Raw genomic sequence first — 19,827 nt, forward strand, 5'->3', positions numbered from 1 at the left:
GATGCACTGGAGTACAAAGAAACCATTAGAGGATCTGCTTTTATTTATCTATATATATATATATTAAAAAGAAGTGGAAGATTTACTACTAGTATATACACTATTAATATAGATAATATTATAGTTTAGAAGGAAATGTGTATATATTGAAATGCATACTCAAAAACTTTATTTTTGTGCATGATTTTTATTGCTTAGAGGCTACTAGGCTGGTGATTGCTATTAACCTTTCAAATATTAATATGAGAAAGAATTCCGAAACTTCAAGTGGTAAGCAGACTACTGCCCTGCTCCCTCTTCAAGAATTTCTAGGTCCTTTTCTCCAGAACCTGTGACTATGATACCTGTGTGGCAGAAGAGATGTTGCAGATGCCACCCAGGGTATGGGTCTTGAGGTGGGAAGAGCATCCATCCTACATTACCCAGGGCGGGGGCGGGGGGGGGGGTCCAATCTAATCAAATGAGTCCTCAAAGGAAGAGAGAGGACATTTTTCTGGCTGCGGTGAGAGAGAGAGAGATGTGACAATGGAATGCGATCGGACAGGTGCGACATGAGAATTTGACTCAGCATTGCTAGTCTTAAAAAAACGGAGGAAGAGGCCACAAGCCAAGGAAGGCAGGCTGTCTCTGGAAGCTAGGAAAGGCAAAGACAGAGAGTCCCCTCTAGAGACTCCAGAAGGAATGCAGCTCTGTCAGCAAGTGATTTTAGCCCAGGGAGACCGCTGACCTATTGAACTGCGAGATAATAAACGTGTGCTGTTTTATTTGTGACAATGTGTGATGGCAGCAGTGAGAAGTTTACACACTCCCTCTGCCCTGATTCTGAAGATTAAGACACATCTCAGTACTTCACCAAATGGATTCAAGTTGCAATCACTTAAACATTTTATTTTTAAATATAAATTTACTTTAATTGGAGTTTAATTACTTTATAATATTGTATTGGTTTTGCCATATATCAACATGTATCCGCCAACTCTTAAACATTTTTTGATCAACAACTCCTACTTGTTCCCCTAGTGCCCACCACTAGGGGAATGCTGCTGCTGCTGCTGCTAAGCCGCTTCAGTCGTGTCCGACTCTGTGCGACCCCATAGACGGCAGCCCACTAAGGGAATAACAGCAGCAAAGCTGATGAAATACTGTTTGCAAAAATGGAAACAGAATAAAAAGAAGCTATTTGGCCAAGAAAAGGTGAGAGTTTTCAGATATGATTTTTGCCCACTAATGGAACATCATCTGTGCAGTGCCACCAAATATCAAAAAAAATTTTTCTTAAGTTGCATTTTCAGTAAGTTGCATTTTCCCCAAATCTAAGGCACTGAGAAAAATTTTAAACTCATGCCTCAATATTTGAACTTCAGAAGGTAAAATTTCCAGAAATAAAACTAGCATGCTGGAAACATTAATGTGCCAGCATGAAATAATATCATTCTGTAGGAGGTAATAAAGGCATAAATTATGTCAAATTGTATTTGGTTCATGGATGTTAGTATGCTTCTTATGAGCAGATACAGCTAACAGGCAAAGAACACCTGCCCATCTCCCTCAGAAAATTAAAGTTGTGTGCGCAAACATCAGTCTAAGGAATTACGGGACCGTTTGTGGCAAAATGAAAATGTGCCATGTTATAGTTACACCTCCTGAGGATATGAAATATCTCTTGTTACAGCAGAACATAATTTTTCTCCTGGTCTTGGTCATCCTAGAAGGAACTATTAAGCCATTGACATTACAAGTGGTGGCTCCTACTCCCAGTAGGTAATATAATACACTAAATAAACTTGCTGCTAAGCCATCTAGTGCTCCATTATGGACTCTAGCTATTAATTGGTTTGGGGTCATTGGCCGTCTTAGTGAATGTGAGGACTCTATCGTTTAAGCAAAATGTTCAAGCATCTCCTATTGAAGTGGGCCAGATTAAAATGATATGTATCATTATACACATGCCAGTGTCCATGGGTATGGGTTTTTCTGCATTCATTTAGAATAAGAAAAGTCTTATTTTGTAAAGTTTAAAGAATGCAATTACAGATGCCACCGCATACCAAAGTTGTTTAAAAGTCTGAAAAAAATGTGGCATGGGGAAAATGCAAAACTCTATTAGCTCTATTGTAGCTAAAAGCACTAAAGGGGGGAAAGCCGCTTTTCTCTGTCTTTGCCCCTGTCTGAAGATGCACATAGATGACACTGCAAACGGAACCATCTCTTTTGCTACAACCTGGGTAATAATGTGCTCAGTTAATCTATACAACATAGAGTCATCCTCTCAAAAAGTAATTTACTTCTTTAAAAACTGGAAGGAAAATAAATATGGTGCTGTAAAATTGTTGAGTAGAGGAATCTATCTGGACATTTCACAAAACATTTCATTATGCTGACAATTCCCAGAAGTGCTCTCAAGAGTGCTTTAAGCTGAGGATTACTGCACTGGAGCTGATGGACTTTTTTTGTAGCCCCTTTAAAAGGCAGTGAACCGTTTTTCTATTTTATTTAAATAATGCCCCTTAAAATGGATTTTTAGAGGTATAATAACTCCTTAAGAGTCAGTTATGCTAAACAGTTTCTCTTGATAGAAATGTTGTAAAACTCGTTAACTGCACAATTTCAGATGCCGGCTTGGTGAACACTAACTGACATGTGAATGACCAGAGTTTGTAAAATAAATTGCAATAGTTGTTGTATCACACAGCTAGCATTGCACAAGCTGGAGGCCACAAGGGGCTCCAACCTGACAGAAAATTACTTCAAGATGAATGAAAAGTGCTTGTTTCTCTTTATTAGTTTTTAGAGAACAATGAAAACGTTGGGTTGTTTACAGAGGGCTGATTAAATGTGGTCAGTGGGGCCACGTCCCTACTGCTAACTGTTGGCCTCCCCCTCCCCCGGCTCCCCACCCACATACTCACACCGCACACCCCTCCACCACCCGCCCCCACCCTGCGCTCCCTGCCACATGCATCTCCTTACGGGCTATTATGGTTGCACATCTGTGTGTGAAGTGTGCTCATTCTGACATTCCACTGCTGCCCAGTGCTGCGGAGGCCTTTGTGAGGCACAAACACTGTTGTCAAGCCCTAACAAGCAGGTCATGCAATTTGCTGGACACTCTGGCAGAGAATGGCCCAGGATGAAGCTTCAGCTTCAAATAATGCCCAGGTCCATATTGGAATACATATGTATTTCTTTCATTGTGCAGCACTACAAAAAGGCATGACATTTCGCTTTTTCAGGCTTTGATTTAAAAAAAAAAATATATATATATATATATATATATACACACACACACACACACATATATATATACTCCTAGGCTTAGATACCACAAAATAGCCTGTTTGTTGTATTTACTTCGGATAACTACCATCTCATAGCTAAAGGGAAAGGCATGAAGTGCTTTAATTGGTCATTTGTGGTTTAAGTCCCATTTATGTTTTACCAGAAAGCACAGTGAGAGGAAAGGCACTGGCTACTATTTTAGCTGACCGCTTGGTGTACTTAAAGTGGTGGTCAAAACCAGGGCATTTAGGAGGATGTTGTGGGGAAAGACTCTCACTTTGTATTTCCACAAAGTAAACAGCCCTTGATGAAAAGAAATATGAGAACTCATTAATAAGCATATGCCAAGCAGGAAGAAAAGTCCTTTTAAGCAGACCAAGGTAAATGAATCAGATCCAGAAGATGTTGCGGTAAAGTAAAAAATTAAGGAAAAGCAAATCACTGCCATTTCAGCTCAACCAACAGCCTTCCACCAACAGTCCCCTTCCTCACTCCTGAACTCTCCTTCTCTCTCTCACACACACACACACACACACTCACAGACAGACGGACACACACACACACACACACACATCAGGGAAATCAACAGTAATCGGCAGCAGTTCAAATGCTATTTGTGGCATTCTGACACAATACAGAGCGCACACCCCTAATGTGCAAGCTGGGTTCTCTTCCCCTCTGCGCAGAACATGCATTCAGAGCCTATTATGTGTATAAACAATGGCATATGTAATTACCTTTCTAGGGTGGCAATTATTTCTCAGCATCAACAACCAGACTTAAAACATGCTCCCCCAAAAGACATATGGGGATCAATTCTGGGTCAATTAACTCAGGCTTTGATTTATCACATGGTGTCAGGCTACGTTTAAAAAAAAGAAAAAAAAAAAAAAAACAAGAAAAGAAAGTTTACCAAGGAAAAAGGATTATGAGGTAAAGGCTAAAGGTTTGACTCAAATTGGTTTGTTTCCAACTTCGCTTTCTGCCAGTTGCTCTGCCCTCCCCCATTCTCTAAACAACTGTGATTTGCTGGGTTTTATCTGTTAGACAGTTTGCTGTTGAGGAATACTGAATGCAGTGAATCTAGGACTATAACCAGATCTGAAGTGACCCCCTCCCCTACGCCCAGACAGCGGGAGTTTCCCCTGGGATGCAGCAGAGAGTAGGGGTTAATAGTTCAGGCTCTGCAGTCTAAGAGATCTGGATTTAGATCTCATGACTTAAGATGCATGTCTCTCTGCAATGGATAATGTCCACTTCAAGTGGTCCTTGTGTGGTTTAAATGAGATAACTGAGTAAGAGGATACGTGAAAGCACCGAGCTCAGCCCCTGGCACACCACGAGGACCCAGTGAACAGAGTGATTGCTCTCCCACTGGTGGACAAGCCAGAGGAGAAGCAAAACAGCCCTGCCCACCCCCACCCCCATGCCCCCAGTGCAGAGGGGGGCAAGGGTCAGGGGACGCAGAGAGGAGGTTGGTACCAATGACAGGGCTGGACTGGTGAACCCTAGCCACCAGTTAAGAGACCAATGGACTGGACGATAAACAAAGTATCCAGCTGATTTGGACTCATTCTAAGTATACTGACTGTAAACTACAAACCAACAGAGGTGCATACTCTGTTAGCAAGACCCCTCTGTCCTTTACACAGCTTTCCAACTCATAGGTGAAAAAAAGCTTTTATATGCCTTGAACATGTATCTATGTACCAGGCACTGTCCTAGGCACAAGGAATACACAGGTGGTCCCTCTAGATCTCTCAGAACAGTAAATAAACATCTACAGTCTAGTACCATACAAGTTCACAACTCAGACTTCCTGGAAGTTAGTTTACACAAACTAAAAGTGACACATCAAATATCCAATATCACCATCAGGAGTTTACGGGTATGACAATACACTGTATTAAAGTCATTGGTCAGATTAGGTTTGTTCCTTACTCAGGAGCCGAATAACAGTGTTCAGAAATTAAATAAAAAAGAATGATTTGAGAATTTTCATCAAATTTTTTAGGGACTGATATAATGCTCCATTAAAAGAACACTTTAAATCCATTTTATAGGTAACAACACTGTTTATTAAATAAGAGAGAAACAGCACTTACACAATTCATTTGACACACAGCACACAATGCTATTGATGGCACGTATTGGCAGCTTAATTAAGAAGTCTGTTGATGATGTTAAAGAAAAAAAAGCTGGCACATTTTCAATTCAGATGTGGATATTACTCAAGACAAAGACATGTCTATTGTTGGCTCATAAATACTAAAATGTGTCACAGACACTATTTGTGTCTACAGTCATATCAGCATCTTAACACTGGAAAAATCATGACTTATTCCCAGATCAGAAATAACATTTTGGAAAAATTATATAGTCATCCAACTCATGGAATACAGACAACAACGCAATGAATACTGAAATGGCCAAATTCTTACACAGAGCCTTTGCTTGGGTCTGTTTTGCACATTCCTTGCCCTGTCTTGGGTCCATGAGCAGCACCCACAAGTTTAAGCCAAACCTTTCCCTTCTCTGTGCTAATAACTCACTCAGAATGGCAGGCCCTGAGGGCATGGGAGGCAGAGGCCTATAGAGACAACAGGTATAATTCACCTCCCAGCTCCCCAAGAAATGTATGAACACAATATATTTCTCCAATATACAGTCTACACCTAAGAGGGGAAGGATTTATTCAAATTTACTCCAACTATAATGTATTAATACTTCTAAAGCCTACTGAATGTATATTAAATCAATAAATTGGGTCCTAACTATCAGAAGACCAAAAAAATGGAATTAAGATGCCCTGAGTTACCCACATTAAGAGTTTTGTCTTGTATTAAAGAAATTTAGGGCTTCCCTTGTGGCTCAGCTGGTAAAGAATCCGCCTGCAATGTGGGAGACCTGGGTTGGGAAGATCCCCTGGAGAAGGGAAAGGCTACCCACTCCAATATTGCTTCCTATTTTAGGGACACACTTAGGAGCAGAAACAACCCCCCCCCCCCAAACAACTGTCTCTTGAAACTAATTGTAAATACATTCAAGGTAGGGACCACACCTTATTTGCCTCCCTCATTTTCCCTCCCCTATTCTGTACAGTGATTCACACATAGTAAGCACTCAATTAAGTTGAAAAGGCAATGAATGTCTCAATTCACTTTAATTTGGAGGGGTTGCATTGATTTAAGAAACAGCTGAGACGAAAAGGATAGTTCAGCCTTTCCTGATTCCTGGCTGGAGAAGCACACGGTCTTGAAAAATTCCTTTGCCAAAGCTTGCATTACTCTGGCATCATTAACTGCTGGCCACTGTGGCATTTTTAATGTCTTGATCTGTTTCCATTTTTTGCTGATGATAACAAGAAGACTCTCCAACAGTTGTCTTCCCAACAAGAAAATATGAACGGTGATTTGAAGCCAGTATCCGGTGAGGCAGGTCTTCGGTCCACCTCCACCCTACAGACGGCACACCTGTGAACAAAATGGAAACAAATTATTAATCTAAGCCTTTCAAAGAACAACTTTTCAGAAGTACAATGGTTGGTCTTCTGCTGATTGCTAAAATTACTTAGCTCAACATTTCAAAAACACAGCCAGGATCTTTCAGGGTGATAATGTTGCTTAAAGTTTTATTTCCTTACCTTAAATAATGACTTTGAAATCCATGCCACCCCCAGGTGCAGATCCAAGCCTAATAAAATCAGAAATACCACATGTTTGTGCATTTTGAAAACAAAGGTTCCCTACCCAGGTAAAGATTCTGTGTGTTTTTCTTTGCTTTGATAAATGGCAATAAAACCTCTCCTGAGGTTCAGAGCCCTACCTCTCCGTGAACAATGTGTTCCCACCTGTGTCCCACAAGAAGCACCAAAGTGTCTGGCGGGGACACAACAGTTATACAAAGAGAAGCCCGTTGTGAAGCAGTGTGGGCAGGCAGGAACACACTTTCTTCAGCAAAGCTCTGAACTAACCAGGTGCATAGAAGCAGGACGCACGCACACGTCAAGGTCAGCTCTACGGCAGAGGGCCCGTGAGAACAGCCTGGGAGGATGCAGGCAGGTCCCGCCTTAGGCTTTTCAGTCATATCTATGCACGTATATGAGTAGCACAATCTTACACCCGAAAAGAAAGACATCTTTGCAAGAAATGTTTACTCATTTACATGCTCAAGCGTGACTGTCTCTCTGAGATGTCCCACTGCAGTGCGATAGAAAGTCAACCAACACGCAAGTAAGCTTAGCCTTAACACATGCAATTTGTTAACTAATTTATTTATTTGGGTTTCTAAAAATTGGCCAAAAGTAATTGCACATGTGTTTAAAACACACTTCAGCTCATGCACAAAAATGTCATACTACATGAGCATTTAAAACCCACCAAGAGTCACTTCAGGTCCTCCCTTCTCTATTACATCAAACTTGTCACTGAAGCCTGTTACTTCTTAATCTGAAATGTCTTTTGCAGACCCCTTTTCTTCTGAATTGCTACTAAAATCCCCCTGCTTTGATAGGCCTATTCTCCTCTGCCTGGACTATGACAGCCTCCTGGCTGTGCCTCTGTCTCCTCTGCTGATGTCTCAACTCCTTCTAAGTGATGCTACTTCCACTGGGCCTCCTCTTCAGCCATTCATCCCAAGACCCCTGAGTTGGGGCCCTGGAATCTCCACCTAGGAGGTTTAGCGTAACATTTGAAATGGGTGACCCATAAAGACCTACTTTACAGCCCAGGGACTGCTGCTCAATGTCATGTGGCAGCCTGGATGGGAGGGGAGTTTGGAGGAGAATGGATACATGTGTATGCATGGCTGAGTCCCTTCGGTGTTCACCTGAAACTCTCACAACATTGTTAATCAGCTATACCCTAATACAAAATAAAAAGTTAAAAAAAAAAAAAAGAGGTTTAGCATAGCTATGACCTTCAGTCCATCAACAGGTAGGCAAAAGAGAAGCAACTCAGTCCTCCGTGGCCACAAATGTGCTGAATTGCACTGAGTTCACGCTAAACGGCTTAACCATCATTTTTCCTTTGGTCTCCCTACCAACCCCAGACACACCGGCCCAATCTTCTGAACTGCTTCTGCACTAGCTTTCCCATTTCCGACAAGGCCTTGTGCCTTTCCCAGAACCCAAAATCTACTTGATGGAGACCCTGATACAACTTTCCCCAGATTCTACTGCAGGACTCCCGGTGCTGGCCGGGGTTCAGCTGTGAATAGACTGCCCACTGCCATGATACCACCATTCCTGACTCTGTTATCTCACCTGCTATCTACCCTCTAGTTGCCCAAATCTCCTGCTGAATTGGCTTTCCTCAGATCCAGCATCTTCCCTGAAACCATCCCAAGACCATCACATCCTCCTGGTCTCTGAGGACTGATATGCTAGCTAACCCTAATGAAGCCAGGCTCGCAGACCCTCACACACCTCGTCTTCACTTCCTCCTGCTTTCCGGCAACCTGTGTTACTGGGGTCCTGCATAGGAACCCCCTTTTCCTAGCCTACACAAATTCTAACACTAAAATGTCTTTACAATATTCATCTTTTATTCATTCATCATTCATCACTTACCAATTTATCCTCACTTCATTCCATTAAAAATGAGGTTGACAGTTTTAAAAAAGAAAGGGAAAAAAACCTTACATGATTACCCCTGCCTGATTTTTGAAGTATTCCACTTTCCTATTTCACTTCATTTCCTAGTCTCCAACATGAAGTCTGTGGTTCAGACATACAAGTCTACTGACCTCTAAGCTCATTCTGAGTCTTTGTTCGCCCCTTCTTTTCTTCCTTCCTAATTAGCTCCTTTCATCCTCTCACTAGTGACATGATCTAAGAAGCCTTCCCCAAGAAATAAATCCACATTGACCTATCCCTTATCTGGATTCCTCTGGAATGATCAATATCACACAGTTTAAGTGCTTGGTTTTCACTACATGTTTCATATACATTAGCTTCCCAGAATGTTAGTCTTTGAGAACTGGGATAAAGGCCGTGTCTTAAGAGTTGTGATGGAGCCTCCAAAGTACTTGACGGTGACCTTCTAACAGGAGAGCAAAGCTCTACTTTCATCTCCTTTACCCCTAGTCCACTTCCCAGCCCCACAGCCAAGGAGGGAAAGAGACAAGGTAACCGAATCAAGTTACTGGATTCAACTAAACTTAAAAGGGGGTGGAGCTTTTGCTATATTGAGAAGAACACAAAGTTCTAACCTGCAGGCTTCTGTGGTTTCTTTGCAGTTACCTTCTAGGACTCTGGACTGCTTCTCTCTACTTCCATGTGGCCGGTGAGGCAAAACAGGTCACTTCAGCCAACTACCACCTCCACCCACCTAGATAACACCTAGACCAGTTCTAATTATTATTAAGCTGGTTATAGAAAAGGCAGAAGAACCAGAGATCAAATTGCCAACATCCGCTGGATCATGGAAAAAGCAAGAGAGTTCCAGAAAAAACATCTATTTCTGCTTTATTGACTACGCCAAAGCCTTTGACTGTGTGGATCACAATAAACTGTGGAAAATTCTGAAAGAGATGGGAATACCAGACCACCTAACCTGCCTCTTGAGAAACCTATATGCAAGTCAGAAAGCAACAGTGAGAACTGGACATGGAACAACAGACTGGTTCCAAATAGGAAAAAGAGTATGTCAAGGCTATATGTTGTCACCCTGCTTATTTAACTTATACACAGAGTATATCATGAGAAGTACAAGCTGGAATCAAGACTGCCGGAAGAAATATCAATCACCTCAGATATGCAGATGACACCACCCTTATGGCAGAAAGTGAAGAGGAACTAAAAAGCCTCTTGATGAAAGTGAAAGAGGAGAGTGAAAAAGGTGGCTTAAAGCTCAACATTCAGAAAACGAAGATCATGGCATCCGGTCCCATCACTTCATGGGAAATAGATGGGGAAACAGTGGAAACAGTGTCAGATTTTATTTTGGGGGGCTCCAAAATCACTGCAGATGGTGACTGCAGCTGTGAAATTAAAAGACGCTTACGCCTTGGAAGAAAAGTTATGACCAACCTAGATAGCATATTCAAAAGCAGAGATATTACTTTGCCGTCTAGTCAAAGGTCTGTCTATTCAAGGCTATGGTTTTTCTTGTGGTCATGTATGGATGTGAGAGTTGGACTGTGAAGAAGGCTGAGGGCCGAAGAATTGATGCTTTTGAACTGTGGTGTTGGAGAAGACTCTTGAGAGTCCCTTAACTGCAAGGAGATCCAACCAGTCCATTCTGAAGGAGATCAGCCCTGGGATTTCTTTGGGAGGAATGATGCTGAAGCTGAAACTCCAGTACTTTGGCCACCTCATGTGAAGAGTTGACTCATTGGAAAAACTCTTTTGCTGGGAGGGATTGGGGGCAGGAGGAGAAGGGGACGACTGAGGATGAGATGGCTGGATGGCATCACTGACTCGATGGACGTGAGTCTGAGTGAACTCCGGGAGTTGGTGATGGACAAGGAGACCTGGTGTGCTGAGATTCATGGGGTCGCAAAGAGTCGGACACAACTGAGCAACTGAACTGAACTGAACTTAAACTGTCCCTTTCTTTTTTTCCTTCTGCCTCATCTAGCCACTAGGAGAAAGGGACCAATGAGGACTATCCTGTGTGCAAGACACAATATTTCCAGGCAGCTCCACATGGATAGCTGCGCGCATCAGAAACTGCAGTAGTTTTGGGAGAGAGGTGACGGCAGGTGGTAGGGCAGCACCCAGCTAACAAGTAAGATCTGTGTATGTACTGAAGGCCTAACCTACTGTGATCTCCTCCCACTACCTGTAGCCCCAGGAGATACCCAGATTAAAGTCTGTAGGTCCATCTCACATAACTGCTAAACACAGTATATACTGAATAAATATTCATTAATTGATTTTTCTACAGTAAATATCTAAACTTTATCAGAAGATACCAGGAATTTTGAAACCTTGAAGTTCTGGGTCACAGTTGTTTATGATTTATGTATGAAACACCTGCCTCACTCAAAAGCTTAAGGTAATTTTATTTCTATAAAGCCATTTCTCTACATGTACACATCTTACAACATAGATCTCTGTGTGTGGGATCTTTGTGAGAGTAAGAATGCAGGCAAGACAAATTCTGAGGGTTTTGCAAGGCTTTCTGCCAAAAATTAAAGCAAGTGGCCTTGTTCTATTGTGAAATTTTGAATTAATACTTACAGATGATGACTAGAATCATGTAGAATCATGTAATATTCATGATATCTCATGTATTTTGAACATTTAAATATATCATGCACATTATATACATATATACTCATATATATATATATATATATATATATATATGCACATACCACCTTGATATACTACTTGGAAAGAAATGGAAAATGGATGCAAAGTCATGAGATCATTGGTCACTTGTCCAAGTCTGAAACAATGCTCTCAATTATCATATGATACAGAGATTGTCAATTTGTCCTGTAATATCCATTCTCCCCTTTTTCCCTTTATTAATAGAACCTCTGAGTTTTCAGATGTACGTGACCATAAAGATTATATTTTCAAGCCTTCTTGGCAGTTAGGTATGGCTAGTAGGATATGAGTAGAAGTTAGGGGTGCAACATCTAAGGAACGCCTTTAAAGCAAACTTCAGACATATGAATGAGGCTCACGCCGAGGGACAGCATAATAGTAAGAGAGAAGTTTTACTTCTGCCTTATTCAACAGCCTATGCATAAGCAGTCCACAGCTGATATGGCTGAAATGGCTCCCCTACTGTGTCAAGGAGCTCCTTCCAGCTTGTTTAAGTCACTGCATAGTGGAGCACAGGTTAGACCGCTGCAACAAAGACAGCACCGTAATTCAAGCTCTGCCACTTACTAGCTATCCACCTTTGGACAAATTATATACACTCTGTTAACTTGTTTGAGCTTCCCTGGTAGCTCAGCTGGTAAAGAATCCGCCTGCAATGCAGGAGACCCTGGTTGGATCCCTGGGTTGGGAAGATCCCCTGGAGGAGGGCATGGCAACCCACTCCAGTATTCTTGCCTAGAGAATCCCCATGGACAGAGGAACCTGGTGGGCTACAGTCCATTGGGTCGCAAAGAGTCAGGACATGACTGAGCACAGCATGGCATGAACTTATTTATCTATACATACTTCATAGGTTTCTGTTAACAACATAAGGCTGTGTCTTTTTTTTTTTTTTGCTTCCTGCTATATCCCCAGCTTCTAGCAGTGTCTGTATACAGCAATCATTCAATAAAAATTAGTTATTACTACTGTTCCTCTTGCTATCTAGACAAATAATGCCATACCTTAACAACCAACCATTAGGTACTTCTAGTAAATATCTGAAATAATGCAATTAATCAACAGGGAGTACATTAGAGCAATCGCATTTTCTGGCCCAAACTTAGAAAACGTGGTCTGACAAAAGATTTTCTTTCTGACTTGTGAATTTATTATTGTGAAAATTTTTATATGTTAAACCATTGGTTGTCAATTTAATGAACTGACTTTCCTTATCTAAAAGTATCTGCTTAAACTGAGCAGCCCTGGAAAGTGAAAGGCATGTAGCCCCAAGAGTATTATTGGTTCTATCCCCTCCAGCTTTTATTACAAGGTTCCACTGTGCATACATGTGATGCACAAAAATACCTGATTTTTAAAACTCATTCAAGGCTGTGACTTTGTATTGTAACCATTCAGAATCTCCAAAAAAATAATCCTTTTATTTTCCCCAAGGAAGATGAACACTGCTTGCCTCTACAAAAATAGCATGGATAGAGTTTTCAGTAAAATACATTTCTCCTATTGAAGAGCACTTAATACACATACACACACACACACACCCTTAGCTGCTTGCATTTCGCCACAAGTGGTACTGTTTGCCAGTCATTGAAGTAATTCAGTCTGATCTGTTGAGATGATGGATTCTGACAAACTGTGTAAGCCTGTCATTAAGGGGAGGATAGATTAGAGTCTCCTTGCAGGACATTATACTGCTTACATTTCTCATCCACATAGCCTATGAAACATAAAGGAAAAGAAAGAAGATGGAAACAAAGTTGAACAAGGACATACTGCTTCTCTCACCAATGAATGATAGCTGATCACCAGTCCACACTTTCTACTACGTCTATGTAAAGTTTTAGTTCTAATATAAAATATCTTTTACAAAGAATGCGAAGATTATGCACAAAAGTGACTATGACATAATTTAAATCTAACTTGAGACCTTATGCCCCCACTTTTAAAATATTATTTTTTGCTTTCACCCCACATAATTAGCAACTTTCCTTCTCCATAACTTTTTTTTTACTTACATACTTGAAATTTTCATCTAGAATGGAGATTGTCTCGAATGAAGTTCATTAATTAAGTGAACTGAAAAAGATAAGTCTGAATAAATGAAAAGTCTACATAAGGACTACTGTCCAAAAAATCGTGATAATAGCAATCTTAGCTGATAATAGCAATATCAGCTGGTATTTGAGAGTTTACTACATGAAAATCACTGGCTGAACACTTTATAAGCATTGTCTCACCAAGTCCTTATGAAAGTCCTGGAGCAGGCATTACCATCCCATTTTTACAAATTAGAAAACAAAACCTGAGAGATATTAAGTAACTTGCCTAAGGCCACATAGCTAATGAGTGATAGAATTACTTTCACACCTCAGTTTGCCTGGCTCCAAAGCTCATGTTCTTTACCACCACACCAATCTGCTGGGGTTTTCCTTTAATCAATTAGAATAATAAAGCAATATCTCAGATTAGGTTAACAAACTCTGCCTTAGTGCCAAGGAACCCTGCATTACTTAAAAAAATGAGAAGTATGTGAAATTAGCTCACTAATTATTTTAGATTGGTAATAATTATCTGCCACTTATGAAGCACATACCGGACACCAGGCACTTTACATTAAATCTAACCCTCACAGCAACCCCACAAATTAGATAACTGTCTCCATTTTATAGATGAGGGAAAAGATACTCAGAGAAGCTAAGTAAGTTCAAGGTCACACAGCTAGTATGTGGCACAATCTCTGTACTAGGCCATCTCCACACTACCTTATTGCCTCTTCTGCAAAGCTTCTTCTCTAGCATGCTAGGAAAGGCTGCTTTTGAAAGTAGGAGTGCCATCCCCCTGGGATTATATGTACACTATTAGCTCAGCAAAGCTTTAGTTCAGAGACAATCCAAAAGTAAACTTTAACTCAAGCCCTTATTATCATAAATTCCAAATTTAGTGAGGTCCATGTTAATGAGTTTTACTGCATATAGGAAAGAGTTTAATAGTCACTTAGCCCTGCTCTATCTCCATGAACAAATCTGAAAAACCACACAAAAGTGAAGGAAGGAAAATGACCTCAAAACTAAAACAGATAAGGTGCCTGTAATTTGTAGTCCAGCAAAAAGTCACAATACATAGCATATGCCAATACCACAATACAGTACATATGCCAATATGTATCAACAAATGGAACCTTACAAGTGTAAGCGCTCTATCCATCAATTAAAGAAAATTAATCCTAATCAGATGTCCATATTAAGGAATATAACCATAGCAAATCAGCAATAATAATTAAAAGTCCATTTCAAATCTCTTTGGTGAGCAGTGAAATGTCTAACATAGCCAGGCTGCCTGATCCTTTTTGCAGTGTTGTACAAATGTGCAATTAGGTGAAAATTCCTGGCTGTTTAACATGGTCGTCTTTACCTCTCACGCTGCGCTTGTCTCTAATGAAGACACGCTTCCATGTGCACCCTGAGTGGCAACAATGTACAAGCTGTGACAGTCAAGCACATGTCCACTCTGGGAGCCAAGTTCATAATACACAGAGTTTTGCCACAGAGGTCATCACAGTGTTGTAAAGATTTTAAACAAATCCTACCTGCATCATGGGAGCTACCTAAAATGATAAGGATCCCAAAACTCTGTCATATTACATCACGTTTTTTTCTTTTCTTTAAATCAGCTTGTAAAGAAGCTGCCACGTGCCTCTCTGCAAGGGAAACAGCCTTGAGACAAAAATGAAGGGCAGCCCAACTATTCATTCAGGCATGATGCACTGTTGAACCAGATTTAAGTTCATGTTGTAGTCTGACTAGACTCTCAATAGGTCACCTGCTTCCTAGGGATAGAGGCAAGGCTTAGAGACAGTGGGTCGGCTGAGAGCCATCTTAAGGGATAGACCAGCAGTCTCAGAAACTGAGTAAAGTAACTTCCTGTTACAAGACACTAACTACCCTACTATATGAATGTTAATTGATCCAACTATCTGCAACTGACATAACTCTGATAATCCTGTATCTTGTGATGCTTGACTGGCATGCAGACCAGGCTCACCAAAGTATTTAAACCTGAGGAGTCAGTCTTTCACTTCTAACTCACTCAGCCAGAGCATCATAACTATTACTTTTTCTTTCACAGTCGATTTCAAGTGATTATAAGGCATTCGTGATAAAGAGCATTGCTTCTCATTCTCTGAACTTTTCAAAGTCACAGTGAAAAAAAAATATCCTTCCTGGCAGTGTGAGATGAACTCTGAGTTCTCCCAGAATTCTTCCCAACTTATGAGTCTGTTTAGTGGTAATCGCTCAGTCGTATCCAACTCTTTGCAACCCCACAGACTGTAGCCTGCAAGGCTCCTCTGTCCATGGAATTCTCCAGGCAAGAATACTGGAGTGGGTTGTTGCCAGTCCTTTCTCCAGGGGATCTGCCCTACCAGGGACTGAACCTGGGTCTCCCACATTGCAGCCAGATTGTTTACTGTCTGAGCCACCAGGGAAGCCCTATGAGTCTCTGATTGTTATCAATCAATTAGATGTTATGAGATATATAGCAAGTCCACTTCCAGCAATCTTTCCTACAGAAATACTAACACGTTTCAGTTCAGTTCAGTTCAGTCGCTCAGTCATGTCTGACTCTTTGCGACCCCATGAATCGCAGCACGCCAGGCCTCCCTGTCCATCACCAACTCCCGGAGTTCACTCAGACTCATGTCCATCAAGTCAGTGATGCCATCCAGCCATCTCATCCTCTGTCGTCCCCTTCTCCTCCTGCCCCCAATCCCTCCCAGCATCAGAGTCTTTTCCAATGAGTCAACTCTTCACATGAGGTGGCCAAAGTACTGGAGTTTCAGCTTTAGCATCATTCCTTCCAAAGAAATCCCAGGGCTGATCTCCTTCAGAATGGACTGGTTGGATCTCCTTGCAGTCCAAGGGACTCTCAAGAGTCTTCTCCAACACCACAGTTCAAACGCATCAATTCTTTGGCGCTCAGCCTTCTTCACAGTCCAACTCTCACATCCATACATGACTGCTGGAAAAACCATAGCCTTGACTAGACGGACCTTAGTCGGCAAAGTAATGTCTCTGCTTTTGAATATGCTATCTAGGTTGGTCATAACTTTTCTTCCAAGGAGTAAGCGTCTTTTAATTTCACGGCTGCAGTCACCATCTGCAGTGATTTTGGATACAAATGTAAAACCCTACCATTTTCACTACAGCATTGCTTGTAATTGCAAAAATGTGAAATGAGCTAAATGGCCAACAGTTGAAGAATGATTTCTTAAGGACCATTCAAGCCATAGACTGCTATGCAACCATTAAAAATAATAAGATAGGTCTCTACTGACATGAAAGGGTGTTCAGGGAAAAGAGGAAGGTGCAGAATAAAACATATAGTGTGTTACGACGGGAAATACAACTGTGTATGTATATAAATAAATATATATATGGAGAATATGGAGATGTATGAAACAAAAAGATCTGTTTTAGAGAAATGTAAATATATAGCTATGTATTTTTTATGTGATATTTAAGTAAAAACATTTATTTTACATACTTACATATACACACATTTGTACATGCATAGAAACATCAGGAAAAGTAAGTCAGCTCAGGCTGCTGTAGCAAAATACCATGACCTGGGTGACAGAAACAACATTTATTTCTCATAGTTCTGGAGACTGGGAAGTCCAAGATCAAAGTACGAGCAGATCTGATTCTTGGTGAGGAACTGCTTTCTCACTTATAGACAGCCACCTTTTTTGCTGTGTCCTTACAAAGTGGGGAAAGAAAGAGAGAGGGAGGGACCAAATCTCTGGAAAGTGAGATCAGGAAAGGATGACTTTTAACTTTTCACTTGCACACATTATTGTATTTATTTAGATTTCTAAGCAATTCCCCAAAACTGAGATACCCTTCCTCTCCTGCATTCCAAACAAGTTCAGAAGTAGCACAAAATTTTAGATGAGAGGCTTGAATACAACCTGTATTACTGATTGAGACCAGGGTGAAGGAAGTAGCTTAGGGTGACAGCCAAACCAAGCCTAGTTGTCTAAACTACAAAACTGGGCCATCACCACAAGCCAAGCCAGTGCTGGGGCGGGGTTCGGGAGAACGTGGCTCTCAGTGGACAGGCCCTTCTACAGCTAGAAGGAGGGTGGCAGGAAGCTGAGCTGGCCCACTTACTTACTCCAAATTTACTAATTAGGGAAGTTGCGCTTCCTCTAGAGCAGAGTGAGAAAGGTGGTCTGCCAAAAAAGAATATAATCTCTGTCTGAGAGAGTAGTATTGGGGATGGCTCAATCTACTTTGCAAGAGGTTAAAGTGTAAATGGTGAGAAGACAGAAGGAAGAAAGTAGACAAGTCGGGAAGGATTGAAAGAAAGGAAACAGTAGGGAACTTAAGAAAGAGTTATTAAGGACGAGGCTAACAAGATGTCAAATGTGGAAAGTTGAAGAGTCCATATAATTTATACCAAGAATCTAAGCACGGACAGTGACGGGACCATTTACACAGGGAAGGTGGACACCTCTTCAGTTCAGTCCAGCCGCTCAGTCGTGTCCGACTCTTTGCGACTCCATGAACTGCAGCATGCCAGGCCTCCCTGTCCATCACCAACTGCCGGAGTCCACCCAAACCCATGTCCATTGAATCCCATTACTGAGACACAAATAAAAGGGGAGAAAGAGTAAAACTCATGGTGATCTGAGGCAGAGCAGAAGGAAGAAAACTGAGTTCATCTCACAGGATTAGTTTTATAAAAAGGTGGACAGATTCTCGGGCTAAAGCCAGTTGAAAGAATTAAACTTGCAAACTGCCACAGGACTGGCTGTACTAAAGTCATGACAAAACTCAGAAGAACCAAGACCTACTTATAAATGTTTTATCACACTGTGAAACTTTTGAGAAATTATGTGTTCTATTATTTATAAGACATTGCTTAGATTACTATTGATGTATATATACTCTATATCATTCAACATCATGCATCATAATATTAGTAATTCACATGCTCCTCTGTCCCTGGGAACACTAAAGAATAAAGGTTTTGATAAATAACAATGGTTTAAGCTTGACTGGCCCTGTGCAGTTTTTCATTGCAATTCTGGCTACTATTACACCATATTCCCCAAATCACAGTGCAGTATAAAGTAAAATCAAACAGACCAAAGAAACTGCTGGAAAGATTCCTAGTCTAAAAGTCTGGCCCCATATTTTTAACTGAACAAGACTCAAGTTTCTGCACTGGAAAAGTTTCTGTTATTTCCACTGGTCTGTTTTCATGCCTTGGTTTCCATGGCCGTAGAAGTCCTTCTAGCAAACAGGTTCCTCCGGTAAACAGTTTTCTGTGAGTTTAAAATAAAAGACAGAAAGCTCTGTATCTTTCAACAGTCCCCCAAATTATATTCTTTATCAGGTTTTTAAGTTCTGTTCCAAGACTCCAGTCGTCAACGTGGTTTAGTTTTACAACCAGTTGCCACCTCTTAACTAGCAGTTTTTGACGTCATTCAGGTTTGGTTTTCTAAAGTGGGGGCTACGGCCCTTGGTTGGGCTTCTTGGCTGCTACTAAAGTTATACTGGCATTTGGTTAAGTGTGGAGGCTGGCACCAGAGAGGATCCATGATGGTGATTATCATGCAAATCAGCCTCCTGCAAGTCCGGCTCCTCCATCGGCCTTCCAGCTCTGCTGCCCCCGGTTGCTTCATTGTCTCCAGGATAAAGCAGGCCATCTTAGCTGCTGACGCTGGACGCAACTGGGATTGACTCTCCTGACAGAGATTAGTGGGCAGCAATGAATCTTTCACTCGGAGTAGAAATACGGTTTTATTTAAGAAAATAACCATACATAATTGGGCCGCTGTCATTTTAAATTTTAATGGTGAGAGTAATATGGAGGCTTCTGGAACTTTAAATTATGACTTTCAGAAGCTTCACACTGAATCTTTCAATTATTCTCTGTGAGTACTTTCTCAAAGCATGTGCCACCATGACATTGATATCACAATTAAAATCTACATTCACATCCGACTGCAAGGCTATGAGCTATGTGCCGGCGTGCTGGCTGCCTTATTTTATCTTTGAACATCTGACGAGGCGAATGAAGAGGCCCTCTCCCAGAGCCCAGCCAGCTGTTTGCCAAATATTCAAATACCCTGGCACGCAAAAGGACCTTTCAGATTTCCCCCACATCAAAATGAGTGACGACCCCCTATTTTTCCCATTAGTTTCTGGCTCACCTACATCCTTTCACACAGGCCTGCCTGACTCACTCGGCTAAGCGAT

General features: G+C 41.3%; 1 long non-coding RNA gene across 1 annotated transcript in view; it reads right to left on the minus strand.

Annotated features, from left to right (window-relative positions):
* Positions 1-6,625: 6,625 nt before the first annotated feature.
* LOC138085211 (uncharacterized) overlaps positions 6,626-19,827 on the minus strand; it is a 124,414-nt gene continuing 111,212 nt past the window's right edge. Inside the window, exon 3 of the long non-coding RNA XR_011145362.1 lies at positions 6,626-6,752. This is a non-coding gene — a long non-coding RNA (uncharacterized lncRNA). The remainder of the gene's footprint in view (positions 6,753-19,827) is intronic.

This window comes from Capricornis sumatraensis, chromosome 9 (assembly GCF_032405125.1).
Source record: "Capricornis sumatraensis isolate serow.1 chromosome 9, serow.2, whole genome shotgun sequence".
Lineage (NCBI taxonomy): Eukaryota > Metazoa > Chordata > Mammalia > Artiodactyla > Bovidae > Capricornis > Capricornis sumatraensis.